The sequence below is a fragment of the Carettochelys insculpta genome, chromosome 1 (assembly GCF_033958435.1).
Source record: "Carettochelys insculpta isolate YL-2023 chromosome 1, ASM3395843v1, whole genome shotgun sequence".
Lineage (NCBI taxonomy): Eukaryota > Metazoa > Chordata > Testudines > Carettochelyidae > Carettochelys > Carettochelys insculpta.
In genome coordinates, this window is record NC_134137.1 from 236,785,729 (window position 1) to 236,807,537 (window position 21,809).

General features: G+C 43.4%; 1 protein-coding gene across 2 annotated transcripts in view; it reads left to right on the top strand.

Moving 5' to 3' along the window:
• TSPAN9 (tetraspanin 9) overlaps positions 1-21,809 on the top strand; it is a 290,330-nt gene that overhangs the window by 44,728 nt on the left and 223,793 nt on the right. The window contains exon 2 of one of the 2 annotated variants that reach the window (XM_075002792.1): positions 11,421-11,472. The exons of the other annotated variant lie outside the window; for it this stretch is intronic. The gene's annotated coding sequence lies outside the window, so the exon portion shown is untranslated. The remainder of the gene's footprint in view (positions 1-11,420; positions 11,473-21,809) is intronic. 2 annotated transcript variants of the gene reach the window in all.

Genomic DNA, 21,809 nt, shown 5'->3' on the forward strand with positions numbered 1-21,809 from the left:
TAAAATATACCTAAAACATAATGTATAATATAAATAATTGTGACTTTCTGGTAGAAGTACATTTTTTTGGTGGCTCTGAAAGCTGTCAGCTTATGTTTGTGCAGCCCTCAGTCGGCTTTGGGTTTGACATGCCGACTCTAGTAGATATACCTTATGGTTTATTTTGATATTTTTGATACAGAAAATAGATTAGATGTCATTACTGTTTGTCTCGGGTACCATCCTTTCATTTTGATTTTATTAGAACTTGGTTCATAACAAGCATCTTTATTATGGGAGAAAGGTCAGGCCAGTCAGGAGGGTAAGTAGTCTGTCTAGTCTAGTGCAGAGATAACACTGAAGCCAAGGCACTGGCTGGGTTTTATTGTCTGCTGGCTTTGAGGGGTAAGGTGCACCACCATTGAGGTCTTGTTCTCCTTTGGACCCCACTGTGCTTATTATGAAGGCAGCCACTGTCTTTTCTTTGTTCTCCATGGAAGTGTGTGCCTGCCTTCATGCAACAGAGAAGGCGGTGCCCCTGCTCCACCATAGGACTGTACCTCTTCATCCACGCATAAGTGCATGAGTGGAATCTCTAGCCTTCCACCCATAACCCTACTTTTCGTGTAAGAACAGGAGGCAACACAAGGCCTCCAGATGGAAGACTTCCACAGCAGCAGCTTGCTAGTGCTTGCCACCTCCTGTGTATCTTGCCATCTAAGATGGGTTAGACTATGATCAGTAATGGCACCACTGCTCCGGTTTGGCTGGCGAACAGAGTATTTTAAATTCCATTGTAAGTTAGTTAAGTCTACAAGGAACTAACATAATAGCTTCTTCCTCCCAAAGTGTGTCAAACTCCTGAGAACAAACATGGAGACAGTAGAAATAACAAAAGCGTCCTCTGTGTTTCTCAGCCTCTTTGAGCCCGTAGGGGAAAGCATCTGGTATAGCCTTTAGCTTTCCTTTATGGACTATAAATCCTGCTGCATTGCCAAGTGGCATAATATTACATTACATTTTTATAGTGTTTTTTCAGGGGGAGGGTGCACAATGGGTTTATTTGTTATACAATAACGTCATTCACTAAAAATGAAAAAAGAAATCTACAACCATCCTATATTCAATCAGCTTGAGTTACGATTAGATGCAAGTCTATAGCCAAGTTTGTCATTTGTAATATTTTTATACTGTATTATATACAATGATTGTAACTTATAGTAAGAAAGCTAACAAGGATAACTGCATTTGTAAGAGGATTTTTCTGGCTCAATTCATATAAAACACATAGTACACAGGCATTTTCCCCCCTCTCCCCGGTAAACTTCATTAAAGTTGTGTAAGTGCGCTTCCCATTAACACCCTCACTACAAATCTAGAAAGTCGCTAGTTAAGACGGTGTTGATGTAAGACAACATTAGCATCCAAATCACTTACATAGTATCTTTGTGAGCACATAGAACATCGGTGTTCCTGCTTTACACACTGCCACAGCACATACCTTTCTGAAACAAATCTACACTTGCCTCACTCTAATGCAGGCCTATTCATGAGCCTCACATCCAATTACTCAGGCACAAACAGCCATCTTAAAATTTAACCTTGGAAATATAAATTTATAAGTATAAAATTTAACCTTGTAGAAATATATTTGACCTTGAAAAATGTCTATTTTAAACCACAGATTAAAGGTGTGAGAGAGAAATACCAAGGGATGTTTTGAATAGGAAGTAAGATATGCTTTTTTTTTGCGGGGGTGGGAAAATTAAGTTGATGTTTGTTTATAGAGAATGTTTGAGAAGATAAGTGGTGTGATATAAGTTTTTTGCATGGAAGTTTGAAGAAGATGAAGATATTTCAGAGGTGGAGATTGTTTTCATAGTTTGTTAATATTGCTGGCCCTTAAAGGAAAAAAGCTGTGGCTGGAGATTGTGTCTTTTGAATTTGAATAACTGGATGTGTGTTTTGTGTTTTGTGTTGGAAGGGAGGGAGTGTGCTGTGCAGGCAAATAGGATGGAAATGTAGGTATAGATTGTTGTGAAGACTAGTAGTGTGAGAGTCATTTGGATGCGAATGCTTCCTTAACTTGCAATTGGCTAGGTTTCTGGTGGTTGTATGGGTGGGAAAGAAGCCTTTAAAAATGATATTGGATGTCATTCTAAAAGATACGCTCTAACTCTGGACAAAGTTGTGGGCTTGATACAGAAATGACTAGATTAAAATTTCTGGTATGTGTTGTGTAGGAGATCAAACTGGATGATTGTAATAGACCTCTGTGGCTAATGAATCTAGGTTGAGATTGACCAAGGATGTGGTGAATAATTGAGAACCGTTCACAGACAATGCTCTGATGATAATTCCCTCTCACTTGTCAGAGGCTTGGAGGGTGTCCACTGTGGCAATATGTGATGGAGAGTCAGATCAGACCTAGAATGATTTGGGAATTTGTAGGTTAAAACCAGAACCTGGAGTTCTGCAGCTTAATGGAAGCTCTAGTCTACTGTGCACTTCTGCCTCGTAAGCGAACACTCATTGTTCAATGCTAGCTTCAAATTCTTAATGGCCCCCTGCTATAGCACCATGCAGAGAACATTACAGAAGTCTAACCTCAAGACGACGAAGGTGTGTAATTGTGACAAAGTCTGCCTTGGAGAGCAGTTTGTGCACTCAATACTAGCTGCATATGGAAAACAATACTCTTAGCTGTAGCCAGCAAACAGGAGCTATGGTTGCCAACCATCCTGTATGACAAGGGATGGCCCTTGTTTAAATAGAAGTTGGCCGGTCCTGCACTAAGTCCATACGGGATGCCTTTATCCCATACTTCAACAGTAGGGGCCAGTACTCACAGGTCATCTTTCTACTCTCCTCCCAACACCAGCCCTTCACTGCTGCACAGGGACAGCAGATGGGGCCTTGCTCAAGGACTGAGTGCAAAGATACACCCTTGAGTCCTGGACCCTGCTGGACAGTGCCCCTGCTGGCTGTAGCCCTTGGGAGTAGCCCTGTCAGCTTTCCCTGTGCCATCTCTGCCTGGAAATATGAGAGTACAGGGCTGTGTGTCAAGGAGCTGCGCTGAAGGGTTACAAAGGAGCTCCCTGCTCATGGAGTCTCTGACACTAGGAAATGGTTTGGGGCATGTTGTTGTCTGGGGCCTGGATGGGAGAGGGGCTGGGCTCACCTAGTTCTGTGGGGCTGGGGCCATTCACCCATAGAGGTTGGGATGCTCAACACAGATTTTCCGGGACTCATCGCCTCCCCAGTCCTAACCCTACCTGTTCTCCCCACCACAGGGTCGGAGTCTTGCAGGCTGTTTGGTAACCCACCTCCTCCAGCCAGTGCTTGCCAGAACGCCCCTTCTGTCTGCCTCCTGGCTGTGTGCACCCAGGGAGATGGCAGCAGCGCCCATCCCCCTCCTGGTGTGAGTCCGCCCCCTTGTGACCTGGAGCTGCCAGTCTGGGAGGAGAAACTAAGCCAGCCAGGCCACAGTGTGTTTGCAGTTGCCGGAGGAGGTAGTGCAGCTCAGATCCGATGCCTCTCTGCTCAGCGGCCAGCTGTTTCCCTGCACTGGCCCATGCTGGTGTGGTATTGGCATTGCTTCCTGGCCTGCCGCTTCTGGTGAATCCTACCAGGCAGGGGATGGAGCCGGCTGTAGGGCTGTCAGGGAGCCATTCTGTGGGGCACAGAGGTGCCTGCCCTGGTCTGGGAGCTGCACACAGAGCCAGTGGCAGGCAGAGAAGCTGGCAGACTTCAGGGCTGAGATTCCAGGATGGATGGAAAGGGGCTTGTCCCCAGAAATACAAATCAAGACCGGGGACTTCGGAGGCCTGTCCCACATTTAGCAAGCCCACCAGTAGACATCCTTGGCAAATTTCAGTAGGTTAATTTCTGCTTGAGCGTTCTTCAGGTGAGGTGAGTGTCATTTATAGAATGCTGTGGATGATCTGAAAATGATCTTGGAGCCAGCACCTCATGGGAATATTGGCTAATGCTGTCTGTGGTGGGATTTCAAACAGGGTGGAGTGCTGGTTTTGTGCCATATAAATCACAAGTAGCCCGGGACCTCGCATTTCAGAAACCTTAGAAGACATTTGCCAGATATCTTTTTAAAGTGGATTAGCACACTCTGTTCTCCTGATAGAAACTTCTGGAATTAAGCAGTGCTCAGATCAGGTAATTTCTTTTGCAAGTGCCCCTTAGCATGCACATGTGCTTTTTGTGTGTTGTGAGTGGATTGTGGCTATTCTTCAGTCCCTTAGCAAATTGATTGGACTCAAAGCTCTTCTGTTTCTGAGTTAATCATCACCGGTGCAACAGGTGGTGTTTTATGCTCCCACCTTCCATAGACTTGACCATCTGCTTTAAAAATAAAGATGTAAAACAGTTCTGTGTGATCCATGTTACTGTTCTTGCTAAATAGTCTCATAAGAAATCACATGGCTGCATTTTCATTGCCAGGTTATGATCATTAATTTTTTTTTTTCCCTGGGGGAGTAAGCTGACTAAATGAGTGATTCAGGTATACATAAATTATTATGAGTTCAAAGTGCTCTTATAGTTTTAGTTGACATGGTTACGAAAATGTGTAGCTCTTTTCAATCTGATATTCCATTGTAGTTTTTTTTTTTTCAGTTGTGCTACAGTATTAGCTAAGTTGTATGGGACTCTGTAATTTGTTTGTGCTCTTGGCCATGATAATGTTTCTTGTGGCCTCTGCAGCAGCATTTTAATACCGTACAGATATGTGCTTTCAAAAAGTCATGTATGGCTGCTGAGCACTATTACACATGGGGACTTGTGACATGCAGAATCCCATCACATTAGGCACATGTGTGTTTTGAACCCAGAGCAGCAGTGCAGAGATGGGAGAAGAGACTTTTTGTCTGGATAATGAGTAAGATGTTTTTGCTTTGAATCAAGAAATTCAGTGCTGATAAGTGCAAAGTAATGTACATTGGAAAAATTAATCCCAGTTATATACACAGAATGATGGCGTCTGAGCTGTTACCATTCAGGAAATAGATTGGAGGATATGTCTACATTTGAGAATAAAGTCAAATTTGTTAAAGTCAAATTTTAATACTATTGTATAAAGTCAAGGGTGAGTGTCCTGGCCAGCTCAGAGAGTCGATTAAGTGTGTCCTCACATGGTTACCTGAATCCAGCTGTGGTAGCAGTGCATTGTGGGCCCCTATCCCACAGTTCCTGCAGCGCCATTGCATTTTGGAATTTTGTGCCAGTGTCTTCTGGGGAAAAAAGTTGCCACAAGTGGTTCTGGGTTGCATTTTCCTTACTTCCTGTTTCTGGCTATGAAAAACCAGCATTTTCACATGTTTTTTTTTTCTTGAATGCCAACTGCCATTACAGACACTAACATGGATCCTGATATGCTTTAAAGTTTGATGTAGTATCTTCTGAACACATTGCCAGTGCAGAATGAGCTCATTGTTTCCAGGGGCATTGATGGTCATGAATCTCTGGAGAAAACAACTGTGGAGTTACTGGCAGCACTGGAGTCACTGTACAGCACAGAGCACATGTTGTGGAGCTGCAAAACCAGCACAGACTGTTGGGATCACATTGTTTTGCAGTCACGGGACCACCAGCAGTGGCTGCATAACTCATGCAGGCATAAAGCCTCTTTCATGAGACTTTGTGAACCGCTGTCTCCCACCCTGAAGCTCAGTGATACCAGAATGAGACTTGCTTTGACAGTTGAGAAGTGCGTGGCGATTGCTTTTTGGAAGTTTACAATGCCAGACAGGTACCGGTCAGTGGGCAATCAATTTGGAGTGGGCAAATCTATGGTGGGTGCTGTTGTCATACAGGTAGCCAAGGTGATCAACATACTTCTCCTGTGGAAGACCGTGACTCTGGGATATATGCAGGAAATAGTGGACAGATTTGCTGCCAAGGTGTTCCCTAACTGTGGTGGGGCCATAGATAGAGCGCACATCCCCATCCTGCCGCTGGACCTCCAGGCAGAGTACATTAACCGCAAGGGGTACTTTTCTATGGAGTTACAAGCCTTGGTTGATCGCAAAGGTTGTTTCACTGACATCAACATGAGGTGGTTGGGGAAGGTGCATGATGCATGAATCTTTAGGAATTCTGGTCTGTTTAGAAGGCTCCAGAGTGGTACATTCTTCCCAGAGTAGAAGATTAATGTTGAGGGTGTGGAAATGCCCATACTTATTTTGGGTGACCCTGTTTACCCCTTGTTCCCTTGGCTCACAAAGCCTTACACAGGCATCCTGATTGCCAGTAAGGAGCTCTTTAACTACAGGCTGAGCAGGTGCAGAATGGTGGTAGAATGTGCCCTTGGCTATTTAGAAGCCAGGTTTAGGTGCCTTCTGACCTGCTTAGACTTCAGTGAAAGAAACACTACCCTGGTCATTGGGGCCTGCTGTATTCTTCATAACATTTGTGAGGTGGGGGAGGGAAAGTTTCATGCCTGCATGGAGGGCTGAGGCAGAGATCCTGGAAAGAAATTGTCAGCAACCAACCACAAGGGAAAACAGGAAAGCCCAGAAAGAGGCACTGAAAATCAGGGATGCCTTGAAAACCAAATTTGTGAATGAGCATGAAGGGTTTTTATTGGTATCCCCTCAACCATGCTGTTTCCTTGCTCTTCATGAGAAATCTCCCATCAACTGCAAAACAACCCTCACCACCTACCCAACCCCAAAGCATGTTAACCAATAGGGAAAAAAGGATGATAATGTCACAATTAGTTGAAGGTTAGCCTTCTGGTGGATATTGATTTTGTGGGGCTATGAATCAAGCTTCTCCATGGCCTTTCCCCCGCCTTGTTGTGGGTCCACAACAAGAGGAGGACACCGAATGTGTGGAGGGGTGATTGAAGGGGCTCAATTGGACAGGGGATGCAGGGTCAGGAGCAGGGGAGTGGGCTGACGTGGGTTGAGAGAGGTCTCAAGTGTTGGTTCTGGGAGTGGCTGGGGGATGCAGTGCCCTGTCCAGAGGAGGAGAATGAATGGAGTAAGGGTGCCATGGAGTGGCTTGGGATTGCTGTGCCTCTAAAAAGGGAAGGTAATGTGTACGGATGCCGTGGGGCATTTGGGGTGTGTGTGTGTGTGTGTGTGTGTGTGTGGTTCGCTGACTTACTGTCAAGCACACGTTCAATTATTGCTGAGATCTGTGACTGTGATTTCTCTATCAGTGAATTAATTAATTCTGTTTTCTTGCCCGTAAAGGACATGAATGAGTCATGCATTTGTTCTTGAGAGTCCATCTTTTTTTTCTTCCAGTCACAAAACTTGGTTTTCACCTTTGTAATTACATGAAAATAATTTTCCATCAGTTCATTTTAGGCCTCCTCTTTCCTCCACGTCAGACGCACCCTCTTATCTGCTAACTGGGCCCATTTTGTCATTTTCCAGGGTCATTTGCTGATAAAACAAATTCAGAAATATTAATGTCATTAGCAATAGCAACATCTTTATCTTTATTTCAAACGATAACCATACTGACAGAATGAATGGCTGCCTATATGGAATAACATATTGCAACTGCAAGGTCACTTTGGTTACTCTTAAGACTGAAGAATGCATGATTCCAAGCAGAATGATTTCAGCTATTCTACGGCAGAGGTTTACCCTCTCTATGGTAAGCTATCCTCAGTTCTTGGGGAAAAAAAGATTTCTTAAAGGAACTCTGGGGAGGAGGGATAGGTAGAGGTGGCATAGTGTGTCCCAGGGACATGGTGGAGTGGATGGCTGCATTTTTAAAGCGCACCATTCTGGGAGGCGATAAGGGTTGCCTTGAGCTTATGCTGCTTCAATCAGCACCTGGAATTTAAAGCAGCTGCTTCAGGAGTGAAAAAAATCATTGAAAGTCATTGGTGGTGCCTACAGGAACCATGGGAGGGTCCTATTGCCTGCCAGTCCTGAATGGGGGAGAGTGGGCTGGCTGTGTGTGCCATTGCCCACTGCTCACAGGAGAGGTGAAGCTGACCAGCGCTCCTGCACTGGTCAGTTTCACAGCTCCTGTCAGGGGTGGCAGCCTGACTCGCTGCCCCTGACAGGAGCAGGGAAACAACTCCCTGTCAAGGATGGCGAGAGTCAGGCTGCTGCTCCTGACAGGAGCAGTTTCTCCACTCCTGTCAGCGGTGGCAGCTGCTCCTGTCAGCGGTGGCAGCTGAGAGTCTGGCTCTGCCATTGACGGGAGCAGGGAAGCTGACCAGCACAGCAGTGCTGGTCAGTTTCCCCATGTCTGAGTGGTGGGGAGCTGGCATCTGGCTCCCGGCTCCCCGCCACTCACAGGAGCTGGGAAAATGACCAGCACTGTTGCACTGGTTAGTGTTTCAGCCTGGAGCCTGGTGCTGGCTCCCCACCATTCAGAGTCTCCTTATCCCAAGATTTGTGCAACCTGAGTGCACGTATCTTGGGGTTCTTCTGTACTTCATACTCTGTGTTGTAATTGAAATCAGTGTATTTTGAAAATGTAGAAAACATCTTAAATATTTAATTTAATGGAATTATATTGTTTAACAGTACAATTAAAACAGTGATTAACTGTGATCTTTTAAAAACAGTTGTAATTAATAGCATTTATTTTTAAAAAGTTGTTTGGCAGCCGCAATTAGAATTGAAGAAGATATTGGGATGGACAACAAAAATGATTAGGGGTATGAAAAAGTTGCCATTTAAGGAGATACTAAAAATATCCAGAACTATTGAGTTTAGAAAAGAGACTGCCAAGGGGGCATAAGATAGAAGTCTATATAGTTTTTAGAGGTGTGGAGAATGTTAATAGGGAAGTGTTACTTTCCCATTTCCAGAACACAAAAAGTAGGTGTCAACTGATTTAAATTATTAGGCAGACAATTTAAGATCTTAGCAAGTGCAGCACACACTCAGTCTGTGCAACTCATTGCCAGGGGATTTTATGAAGGCAAAAACTGTGACTGAGTTAAAAAAGTAATCAGCTAAGTTCATGGAGGATAGGTCCATCATTGGCTATTAGCCAAGATGGTCAGAGATACAAGCTTGTGCTCAGGATCGCCCTAAACCTCCAACTGCCAGAAGCTGGAACTGGACAACAGGGAATGGAGCACTCAAAATTACCCTGTTCTGTTCATCTCCTCAGAAGCATTGGTAACTGTTGGAATCCAGGATGCTGGACTAGATGGACCACTGGTCCAATCCAGTGTGGCCGTTCCTTTGTTCTTATGAAGTGTGTTTGTGGGGGGAAGAAACATGAAAACGCCATCTGTTCCTGAGTTTCTACATGGCAGAACTAGCCTAGGCCTTGGTCTCAGCTGTATTAAGATCCTGCACTTAGCTACTTCAGTTAATTTGTACTCTGCAAGACAGAAAACTTAACCATTCACAAAGTGGTGTTACTGAAAGGCCTTCCAAGCCTCGCTAAGAGTAAGAAATGTCCTCAAGTATAACCTAATTCTGGTTAGCACTCTGGCATTTCCTACATTCAAGCCCATTGATTTGTTTTCATTTCTCCCCATCAATCTATCAAGTCCCTTTTCTAATTGCCATAATCTCAGCAAGGAGGATCTGCATGGGAAAATTTGTTAGTGAAACATCAGTGCAGCATAATGCACAGAGTCATGATGATACCTGCTCTTCCTGTATTTATCCCAAAAGTAAATATAGATTTACATAGGAAGTGGGCCTTCCTACCTTTTGATCCTAATTTGGTTTGCAAAAAAAAGGTTGTTTGTTTTGGCATAAATTGGATGTCAGGAGGACAATAATAGCTTGTCGGAGGAAGATAGGGCAATTCTGAACATCTTCCACTTTTTCTACCTTTGATGTAGTACAGAAAGTATGGGGTCAGGAAGGAAGCTGCTAAGTAAATGATACATCCTTGCATCTCAGTGAGTTGGTGAGTTGCCTAAGCCTTTGTTTAGAGCGGGGTGAGCAAACATTTTACGTCAGGCCCCGCTTTTCATCCCAGCAATTAGCAGCCTCCCCCCCCCCCCCCCCCGGCATGTCTAATGTAATCCAAATCGATGGGAATTTCAGTTGTGTTCATATAAAAAAAATCCCTTTCGACCCTTGTAAGAAAATAAGTCTGTAGAATGTAAAAACTTTGTCAACCAGTATTTAAATGTGAATGCACAGACATAATAGTAACATATTTCAACATTTTTAATGAGATTGATTAGCCTGAGACCTTGCATTCAATCTTGCTGTGTCCCTCTTATGAAATTTTATGCCCCTCAAAACGGGCCCTCCCCCACTTTGCACACTCCTGATTTAGGAAGCAAGAAAAGTGACCTCTGTCTTGGTGAAGAAGTGGGTTTTACCCACAAAAACTCATTATCTAATTAATTTGTTAGTCTCCAAGGTGCCACAGGACTGCTTGTTTTCAAAGTTTCAGACTAGTGCAGCTACTCCCTGAGACTTTTCTGTACAGTATTTAAATCAACCCACTGAATTCTGTAGATGGGATATCCTTTTTATTAAACTCTTGTGGGTTTTAGAGTTATTTCTATAGAAACCCATCCTTCTGTAGCCTCAACTAGCCCCCTATTTTAATTTATCTAGATAGCTCAGTCCTCCTGGTACTTAGTGAGAATGAACTTTAGCTTGAGAAGAAAATTTGTCTTTCCATTTCGTTTTCTCACAAAAAAGCCTTTCACCAACCCGATCCACACGATTGACCATTCAGGATAGCTTTCAAGTGGTCACATAGTTCACATGTGGCCTAAATTCCCGTTTCCATGTGCTTTGTCAGTTTTCATATTAAGTGCTCATTAAGTGTTTTGGAATATATCTCTCTATAGTTGGAAATATGAAGAGGTGATTATTCTGCGAGGTTGCCACGACTGATGGCTTTTTGACAGCCATCCCCAGCACTGTGAGAAAAGACACAAGACCATGTCTATACTGGAAATTCAGCAATAAAACTTTTGTCGTTCAGAGGTGCTAACCTCCTGCTCCCTGAAAGATGAAAGTTTTGCTAGGGCAAGTGTCAGTGTAAGCAGCACCTGGGTAGTAGGAGCACTCTTCTGTCAACAATGTGAACGATGCTCATTGGAGGTTGAAGTTCTGTCAGCAAAAGCCATCAGACCCCAACTGTGGCTGCTGGTCTCCACAGTCTAGCACCCCCTCAGAGCGCCTGGATTGCTTTCCAGGGTGGCCCCAGCCTTGGAGCATGGGGAGGCTGGGTAGCCATTCATGGGTCAAGAGCCCTTCAGAAGAAAGAGGTGTCTGGAAATGTACTGTGGGAGGGTTGCACCCAGCTGTTTGGGGAGTGTAGGTGTCTCTGAAGCCTTCCGTCTATGGGCAAAAGTTCTGGCAAACAGTGGTCTTGCCACTCGACTTTCAGAGACATGGCTGTGTTGCTAAAAGCAGTGTAGTGTGGGCAAAGCAAAATATTGGATTGAGGGGGAAGACAGAAATTACTAAGTAAGCCATTGTCTCCTTAAAGAGCAGGGGTTTTCTTGTTCGTTGCAGAGTCTGCGTGACTGTGGAAGAACAGAACCCCAAAAGGTTTTCAAAGGACAAGGTACAGGCAATTTTCTGGGTTTCATTTATATTTAACTTTTTAAAACATGCTAGACTGTCTTTAAAATCTCAATTATTTATCGGGTTTTGAATTTGGATAATTGACTCCACTTCCCATTCCCCATGGTATTGTAGAGGCTCTAATTTACTGTAATAATTTATGAGAAAAAGACGTCTCTGACTATAGTAAACTGGTAGCTACTTTTGCTCTTTTCTTTTGATCCTGACTATATAATATTAATGGCAATTACAGGTAATAATCTTAAACAAGCAGTAGCCAAAGGTAGCCTATAAAGAACCAGGTGGGTTTGAAGATGAGACAATTAGCCACAGATGATCCTTATCATTCCTGCATATCCCTGGGGAAAGCAGAAGCTCTAGGGTAGGTTTTAGACTTTCTGGCTAGCAATATGAAAAGACCTCTGATATACTTGAAAAACATATTCCTTGTTCACCATATCTGCTAACCACCATGTAGCCTGCACTGAGCCGTTTGTTTTCTTGGTGACTTTATTTGTGGGAGTTTTTAAACTAACTGGATACCAACAACATGGCCATGAACCATTTGGGTGAGGGTTTCCTTTCTAGTGAAGGGAAACATAATGGAATAGAAAGAGGGTAGGGTTGGTAATGTTTTTTTCTGTGCTTCTCTGCATGTCCATACCATAGCAATGAGTCAGATGGGGAAAAAACAGTATTCTCCCAAGCCGTATCTATAGGTATCATAGAAAAGGGATGCATGCATTGTTTGGATTGTCTTCATGGTTTGTTCACAGTTTGGCAACTATTAGTATTCAAGAATTTGGTACTTTTTCTCTGCCTCTTCAATTTCATAATGTGGGGGGTGTCACATTTTCAAGCTTCTCTCTGTAACTGGAAGGGCTAGAAACTTTTAGAAATTAAAATGGAGATTTGTAGAGACTAATTTGATTCATACAGAAGAGGTTTAAGAAAACCTTCAAATCTCACAACACTGCCCATAAAATCATGCGAGTTGATAATGCTGTAAATTCCTCATGTTTCTTACTAAATTGCTATCAAGACAGTATGAGTTAGTATTTAACAAAGATGTACTTCTGCCTGCTTAATTATTGGGGAGTCAGCTGTTTGGTGGAGATTCAGCATATGGAGTTTCAGCTGTAGGCTTGTCAGGACAATGTCAATAAAGAAAATTATACTAAAACATGATCAGTATAGGCAGCTTGCTGAGTGTGTTGTAGTGTAAGGGGTTGGGGGGCTTCTAACTTCAGGCTTTATAAGGGGCTTGAGTGCAATACATTTCAAAAGTAGAACCTCTCTGAACATTGTAAATGTGGAAGATGAGATATATGTGATAAGAGAACTTGATATTTTATTTTTTGTGAGAAACAACACATCAAATCATTGTTAGAAGAGAACTCAGAAAATCATTGAGTCCAGCCCTATGCTGAAAGCAGGACCAGTCCCAACTAAATCATCCCAGCCAGGTTTTGTCATTCAGTGGGGATGTCAATTTATAAATAACTTTAATGTAATGGTATAAATAGGGCCCCACCAAACTTACAATTCATTTTGGTCAATTTCGTGCTCATAGGATTTTAAAAGTAATAAACTTCATTATTTCATTTACTTAAATCTGAAATTTTGTAGTGATATAATTGTACATGTCCTGACCCAACGGTAATGGGGTGGATTGCAAGGCTATTGTTATTTGGTAGGGCCCTCAGTATAAACAAAGGGAATTAATCCATTTCAGAAGATGGTGGCAGGAAAAGAAGCAATAGCCTTACAGTTTAGGAAAAGTAGCTGTTAAATAATGTAGAAACAAAAATCAGGGAGGTAAAAATGCATAGCCTGAGAGTTGGATGAAATAAAGTGAGTTTGCAAATACACCAGGGACGAAAGAAAACTCAGACACACAGTAGAACCAATATAAGGTGAGGAAGGAGTTGAAATGCACATTCTGATATGGCCATAACACTGTTTATAACTGTTGTATATTGGACTGTAATGAGAAATGAAAACAGGGCTGGAGTGCATTTAGAGTGAGTGGAGATATAGGTAATTTAGAGAGTGGGAGCAGAATGAATAAAAGAAGCAATATGGCTTGTACAGAAATGGAATTGTCTCAAGCAGTCAAAGCATCAGAGTACTCATGAGTTACTGATTCATAACTGTAGAGCTTTTTCCTCCCTCAGTTATGCAAATCCATGCCCTCTGGCTGGAAGGCTACAATTTACATAATCTCTTTGTGGCTGATTCTCAGCCATACACGGAATGTGCACGTATCTGTGCTCTGATTGGCTCCTCTAGTCCTCTGGTTCTGATTGGCTTAGAATATTCAAGCTATTTGTCAGCAACAAAGGTGCTGCTTCAGCGTGTTACTCCTTCCAGCTAAAGCAGAAAACTGCCAACATTTACTTGAAAGGAGGGGAGGCAATGAAAACATGACAGTCAAACAGCTGGGGGGAGGTAGAGGGATGGAACAGTTTTTTAAAGTAAGGTTGATTCATTTTCACGGCTTTCTCTCTCTCCTTTGGCTGGCAGAACGCTTAATTCCAGTCTCTCCAGGGTCAAGAGCTTTGTGGCATGTAGGCCACTTTACATGCTGGCATTTTACAAAGATGGGTATTTATTTATTGTCACCTCCAGCTTGAAACATAAAGTGGCCTCCTTGGCATACCCAGGAAGAGAACCTCTGTTTCCCAACTTCCAGTTTCATGCTCTCATGATTAGACCATGTACCTCTCTTTACTGAGACACAAACCTATTCATTGCTTGACCTGATTACTTTTATATAATCTAATGTTCTTCTTAATGAAATATTCACAAGTCACAGACTGTTACAGCTTCTGTAAAGTGCGGCAGAACCTTACTCGTGCACATGTGCTAAATGGCAACCCTTCTCTTCTGTTATGAAAAATTCTGCAGTGAGCAAAACGTACTTCATTGCACTTACTGGTATGCTACAGCGTATTCTAAGTATTGTGTAACTCTGGGTCAGGCAGATCAAACGAAGCATTGCATGCTGAGACTTGTAGTATCTACGAGCTGTATATATTAAAGCAACGGAATGACGCTCTGCTTTGTCACAAGTAGACAGTCACAAATATGGAGCACTGTATAGTGCGCTTCTACAGGGTGAACCTGTCTAGTCTGGGACTTTGTGGTCTGCCAACATCTCTGGTCTGACATCATCAGGGGACACTGTGGGTGCTCGGCGGTTGGAGCACTTCCAAGGAAAAACTGGCGCAGCAGGACCATGGATGTTGCTGAACCAGATAGCTGAGCCAGAGGCTAGAATCAGCGTTCAGAGACTAGCAGCAGAGGTTTGGTAAAATTCTTTGTTCGGAAGTGTCTAGGTCCTGAGAGTGCTGGACCAGGGAGGTCCCACCTGTTGTCCCTGGGTTCTCCTCTGTGTGGAAGATGAGGGTTGATGTAATTAGATACATTTTAAGCAGTGTAGTTCCACCTCTCCAGAACCTGTCAAGTTGCCAGGGAGCCACCTCTTTGGACACAGTTTCAGAATCCACTTGTGATCATCAGAGATTGCATCTTTAAAATAAAGTGTAGTAACAGCTGTGTCCTTGTGTCCCATGTACTTCAAGTGTTATATGAGTGTGCCAGAAGACCATTCTGATTGCCTTAAGAAAATTGGATAGCCTAGTCCCTACCTTGAGTATTTCTAAAGCACCTATTACTGTACTAGCTTAATGTTGATATTGTGGAGGAGATGAGGGTATTATAGAGTATAATCTTTAAAGGCAATTTTAAGAGAAGCTTTCAGAGTTTTGAGAGGAGAGAGGTATTCTCTGACATAGAAAGAGGAGGTTTACAGAAGACAGAATGACCAGTGATAGGCACTGTGTTAAGATTCAGGAAACCCAATTACTTTTCCCGGCTCTATCACTAACCTGCTTAGGCATGTCACTGCACCACTTTGTGCCTCAGTTTCCCTAGGTGTAAATTGGGATGATGCAGTAAACTCTTTCATATCTGGCATTCTGTTATCCAGACAAACTCTCAAATAACCAGTATTTTAACCATAAATAAATTTTAGTTACATTTTCCATAAGTACAGCATAGTGCAGGGGTCTGCAACCAAAATAGCACAAAGAGGCATTTTTTCAAATTCAGTTACAACATGAATAATTCAAGAGCTGCAATGCATGTGAATATGAGACGGTCCTTAATAAATTATGTCAAATCATACTTTTTGTCACCCTTATTTTAAGAACAATGTACACACTGTTAGAAAGTTGTTACCCCCATCCCCAAGCTTTACCTGCCTCAGCCTCCAAATCTACCCCCTATCCTCAGACTTTATCTCCCATCCCACAAACCCTCAATCCCCAGGATTAACCCCTCTGAGTCCCAAACCCTCCCCCCATCCCCAGGATTAACTTGCCTCAGCACACGAAGCTCCTCTGCAGCCTTCGACTCCCCCCGCCCCCGCTCCCTTCTGCTCCCCGCTGCCTCATTCTTCTTGGTGCGGCTGTGAGGCTCTGGCAGGGGCAAGCTCAGACAACCTTCCCCCAGCTCTCATGCAGACTTAGACTTCCCCCACGTGAGGTAGCTGCCTGTCTTGCTGGCTTTCTCTTCTGGGGCTACCTGCCCTGCCACCGCTTTCGTCTGCAGGGTTCCCTGCTGCAGCTGACTGCTCAGCAGCTCTGGAGGCTGCCACTGCTTCAACAAAAGAACTAAATTCAGTTGGTTTAATGGCGGGCAACTGAATTTAGTTTTTTGTTTAAGTGGCGGCAGCCTCTGGAGCCACCAAAGGAGTCAACATCGGTAGTGCGAAGAGCTGCTGCACCTGGCTTCTGGCTCCCCGCAGCTGTGCGGGAGTCCGGAAGTTGACCAGGCTCTGCTCTGCCTGGCTCCAGGCTCCTAGGGGCTCGGAGGAGGAGTGAGAGGTCCCCCTTCCCCAACTTATGCGAAATTTGAGTTACACGGGGGATGCGAGGAAGACAACCCTCGCGTAACTGGGGGTGTTACTGGACTACTGTTGATAAAATAAAGTACTCTGCAGACATTTTTGTTTGTTTCTTAATATCTAATCTTGTTTTTCTTTAGTGTTATGCACTGCTAGGTACACCTGTCTGTTTTCTTGAGTATCCATCAACCTCCTGGTCCTGTGACTGCTGGATATGAAAATGTCTACTGTATTTACTACCCTTGTTTGAGAGCTGTGGATTAAATTAGTTAATTAGTTATATATAACTACTACACTGTAGTATTTTTCCATTAAAAATTTTATGTAACAAACAGGTTAGCAGCTTGAGACTCAAGTAGCTATGCACTGAAGAAGGATAAAATAAAAAACCCCAGTCATTGCGGGCATGCTTGTGGATGACCTTTGACAGAGGTTACCATCTTCTTGTTCCCACTCAGAAGCTTCTGGAATTGCTCATTACTCAAAATTCTCTGACTCCTGTAACAGCCCCAGATTCATTTCAGGAGAGACTGGTTCCAGCCTGTTTGATGAACCTTTTCTCTGTACTTCATTCTTTGGTCCCCTTGGAAAATCTAGCACTGGCCTGCTCGGAGACCCGTAGCATAATCTCACCACTGCTAGAACAAGCACCAGCTCTTCAGCATCCCTGTCGTCCAGGGTAATCTCTCTACCTCACTGCATATCTGTCTCATTTCACAGCTCAGCTGAAAGCTGCCTTTCTTCCGTGGCCTGTGCCGCTTGTCCTTCCCATTATCTAATTGTGAAGTGTTTTGGGATACAGTTTCTATATGATACTAAACAAAAGGAGATTGTATTGTGTGAGCTAGTGGCCCAGTTGGGGCCTTATTTTGTGATGTTTAGACTGGAAAAATTTCACGCTGTGTACCTTCATGACTCATTAAACTCATTCTTTTGTTGAGTGAGCCCAGTTCTCTTCCCCACCAATCTGTTATTTAGGACAGGAACAAACAATTGTCCAAGATGTAATCCCAAACAAAGGGGATGTTATTTCTGTTCATGTGGCATAAAAATACCTTCATGGCATCATCTAGAAACTTATTTAATTTAAAAAAGGTGGTGTTAGAAAATACATATTGTTGTCTGTATGCTCCCAGACCAAACAGCAAATGGTGCATCTTCACTGGAGTGGCAAATATACATTATTACAAAAGGAGCTGTCATGCTTTACTTATTTTAAAAACATGCATAAGGAAACACTTAGTAGTAAATAAAGGTAATACCAAGTAAATGCATTTTTTAAAATGAATTGCTATTTTGAATGACATGCAGGACACACAGGGTACATCTACACTTCAGTAGAATGCCTGTGGTTGCTCCGTGTCAGCTGGCTTGGGCTGGTAGGGCTTAGGCTGCAGAGCTATAAAATTACTGTGTAGATGTTTGGGCTTGGGCTGGAGTCCAGGCTCTGTGATGTTCCCCCGCCTTGCAGGACACATATTATTTAGTCCTGTTTTCCAGACCCTTCCTGCAATTTAATCTCCCTGCATACATACACACCTGTTAGCAGTCCACTTTCTCCTGTTGTTCAGAACAAGGGTGTCTGGTCTGAGTTTACCATTGAAGGATATAGTTCATCATCTTGCAATATGTGAGATGTGCTTAAAAAGCCAAACTACACCTTCCCCCGCCCCCAGAGAAATCTACATTACAGTTAAGCTTGCTCAAATGGATGTCCTGTAGTGTCTGTACAGCAATACCAACCTTACGTGCTCAAAAACTGAGTCAGCTTGTCCTCCCCTCCTACGAAATCATGAATTTTGGAGTTCTTTTTATTTGCCCTTTGGCTTTTGCACTTTCAGCCTTTTTTTCACAATTGTGTGGAGTAGAAACTTTTATTTAAATGAAAGCTGTGACTCTAATACAACTCCAGGACTGGGGCCTTAAGAAAAATACCCAACATTCCAAGTGCCAGGATAAAAATCACAGGAGTTGCCAGCATGGTCCGTGGCTTAATCTTGCTCTGGACCTTGGACCAAGCATCAATGCTATTGACCCTTATGGTATCGGAGGGCGACGTGAGTATATGATTTGGCTCCTGTTTGTGATCTGAAAGAAACTGAGTAAGCAGATGCTGGCCATCAGCTACCAGTCACCTCTGTACATGGTGGAGTGATTTTAAATGCTGCTGCAATGTGTGGGTGTGTGGTTGGTCTTTTTTCCCTTTAGTTTCTATTTGAATTATGTTCGTGTTTTGGGAAGCTGCAAAATTTTGTGGTACTGATGTCATTTATAATTGTCTGTGTTTATTGACGTTCTCTGCATTTATTTATCTTTAGTGAGGTTTTTTCTGGTGCCCATCATATATGTGGAGGCTATATGATTTAATGAATGATAAATTGTCTGGGTGGGTGTGAAAAATTTTAGTCTGTTTTATTGTCAGCTTTACTTCTTTATGTCTGTAAGTTGAAGTTTAACTAAAAGGGAGCTGAAAGGGGGCTGGGGGCTGCAGAGGAAAGAGGTGTGTGAGAACTTCCACGATATTACTCTTCTCAGGCTATTCCTTGGCTCCAGCTGTTAGGGTGGCTCCAGCATTTCACATTTTTTTTCTCTCCCCTGCAGCAGCTGTTGCAGTTTCATCAATGCTCCGAGTGCCACATTTCCCGTCAGCGCTAGAGACCTCTCTGTTTTGAGGAGAGAATTTCATTTGTGTGTATTCCATGGCTATGGTTACACTAGAGAGTTTTGTCGACAAAACAGGGATTTTATCAACAAACTTCGTGGAGTGTTTATACACAGGGTGTCGACAAAACCCAGCACTTTCACCAGCAGTGTTGTGCCTCAAAACTTTGAGGCATAACGCTGCTGTCGATGTCGACAAAACAGCAGTGCAAACACCCCCAGGGGGCCTCTCTGGACAAACAGGGAATACACAACAGTGGGCAGCCCTGTCTGCTGTGCTTCCGGTTGCCTGTTTTGTTAAGAGAGTAGCCAGGCAGTCCGGCTGCTCTGTCAACATAGTGGAGCGCTCTCCCAGTTGGCTTTTGTGTGTGACTGCCCTCTGTCGACAGAAATTTTGTCGGGAAATGTCTTCCAACAGAGCGCCGTAGTGTAACCATAGCCCATGTGCTAGGTGACCTCTGGCGGAAAAGGGTGCTTCTATTTCTGAATTCCAGAGGGATGGATTTCTTGACATGACACAGTCTCAAGACCCAGAAATGCAGATACTGAGATTTGCAGACTTGCTGGCCTCAAGTGGTTAAGTTTTTATTGTCCTTGCTATCCTCTTCAAATGCCACTGCACTGGCCTTGTCAGTGTCTGATTTAACACTAGGTGCCAGCCTATTTATTTCTTTTGATGGTTTTAGTACCATGTCATTTGCTGAGTGTCGTTGTTGTGCCAGCTATTGGGTGCTTGGTCCCAAAAGTGTTTGCAGATTAATCATCTCTGCCTCTTTAATGTTTTTCAACTTTAACTTACATTCTTCATGTATAATTGATCTATGTTTGTGTGAGTGTATCTTAAAAATCTGGTTTAGTGAAGACTTCACAAGCATGGAACTCTGCCAGTGCCCCTCAGTCCAGCCCTGCAGCCCGTCTGCTATTCCAGTGCTGGGCTCCTCTCTGCTGTGACTGTGAGTCGTAGTCTAAACCTGCATGATCCCCTGCTACTCCAAGATCCTTTTCTGTTCAACATGCAAAGCACTACATTCAGCCATTTGGAATGGAGATCCATCAGCTATGTGAAAAAACTCACCCAGATCCAGACAGACATCATCTTTCTCTCCAAATGCAAGAAAATGGACATTTTACCCAAGGGACTGACAGTGAAAAACCCATTACAATCAACGTACTACACTGACTACAGCGAGAATCTGCGCCACATGCTCTCTAAGAAACTGAGGAATCACTTGATCAAAATCCTTTACAGTAAACACAAGATGATAAAAAATGAACTCTCTGAACTTGAAACTCTCATAAATAATCAGGGATCCATGCAAGATCCCACTTAACAAGACTTTATGTATACTAGACAGGAAATCTCTGAAACACACGTCCACTCCCTACAAAAAAGGGACAATAAACTACCTAAATTACTTCATACCTCAGCATACTACAACTGCAACAACCACAGCTCAATGAACAACATTGTTAACTTTTCCAGCTGCAAACGCAGCCCAGCAAAAGACTCTCTCTTATCCCATGGTCTTTCTTTCTGCCCTACTTCCTCCACAAACTTAATACAATTCACTGGTGACCTTGAAGCCTTCTTCTGCCGTCTCCGTCTAAAGGAATTCTTCCAACACACCTATGAACACCAGTCTGACTCTCTCGACCCCGCCCACCAACACCAAAAGAAAAAGAACTCTATGTGGACTTCCCCTGACGGTCGCAGTGAAAGTCTGGATTTCTATGTACAATGCTTCTGCAACTGTGCACAGACTAACATCATATGCAAACAATACCAAATGACAGACAATCTCAACTACGCTGAATGCTATGCTGTCCAGAGTCTCAAAAATAACCCAGACATTATAATCTAACCAGCTGACAAAAGGGGCGCTGTTGTCATCATGAATAAGTCAGACTATGAACGAAAGACAGCTAGACAACTTTCCAACACCACGTTTTACAGCCCTCTCTCCTCTGATCCCACTTTGGAATTCCAAGAGAAATTACAACAGCTACTTAAGGAACTCCCTGCTGCTACTCGGGACCTCATTCACTCAGACACACTGTCTGAGCCCCGGCCTGGATTATTCTGTTTACTTCCCAAAATCCACAAACCTGGAAACTCCAGACGCCCTATTATTTTGGGTATTGGCACCCTTACTACTGGACTATCCAGTTATGTGGACTCCCTCCTCAAACCCTACGCCACCAACACTCCCAGCTATCTCTGAGATACCACTGTCTTCCTGAGGAAATTACAAAACACTAGAAAACTTCCTGACACCTTCCTGTCCACCATGGATGTAGAGGCTCTCTATACTAATATTCTACATGAAGATGGATTACAAGCAATCAGGAATATCTCTGATGTTACCACAGCTAATCTGGTGTCTGACCTACGTAACTTTGTTCTCACCCACAATTATTTCTGATTTGGGGACAACTTACACCTCCAGATCAATGGCACTGCTGTGGGCAGCCCCATGGCTCCACAATATGCCAATATATTTATGGCTGACTTGGAACAATGATTTCTCAGCTCTCGTACCCTATTACACCTCCTTTACCCATGATACATCGATGACCTTTTTATGATTTGGACCCATGGTAAAGAGACTCTAGAAGAATTCCACAGAGGCTTTAGCAATCTTCACCCCACCATCAACTTATGCCTTGATCCCTCCACACGAGAGATACATTTCCTGGACACTACAGTACTAATCAATGATGGCCTGATCAATACCACACTCTAACGAAAACCCACTGACTGCTAT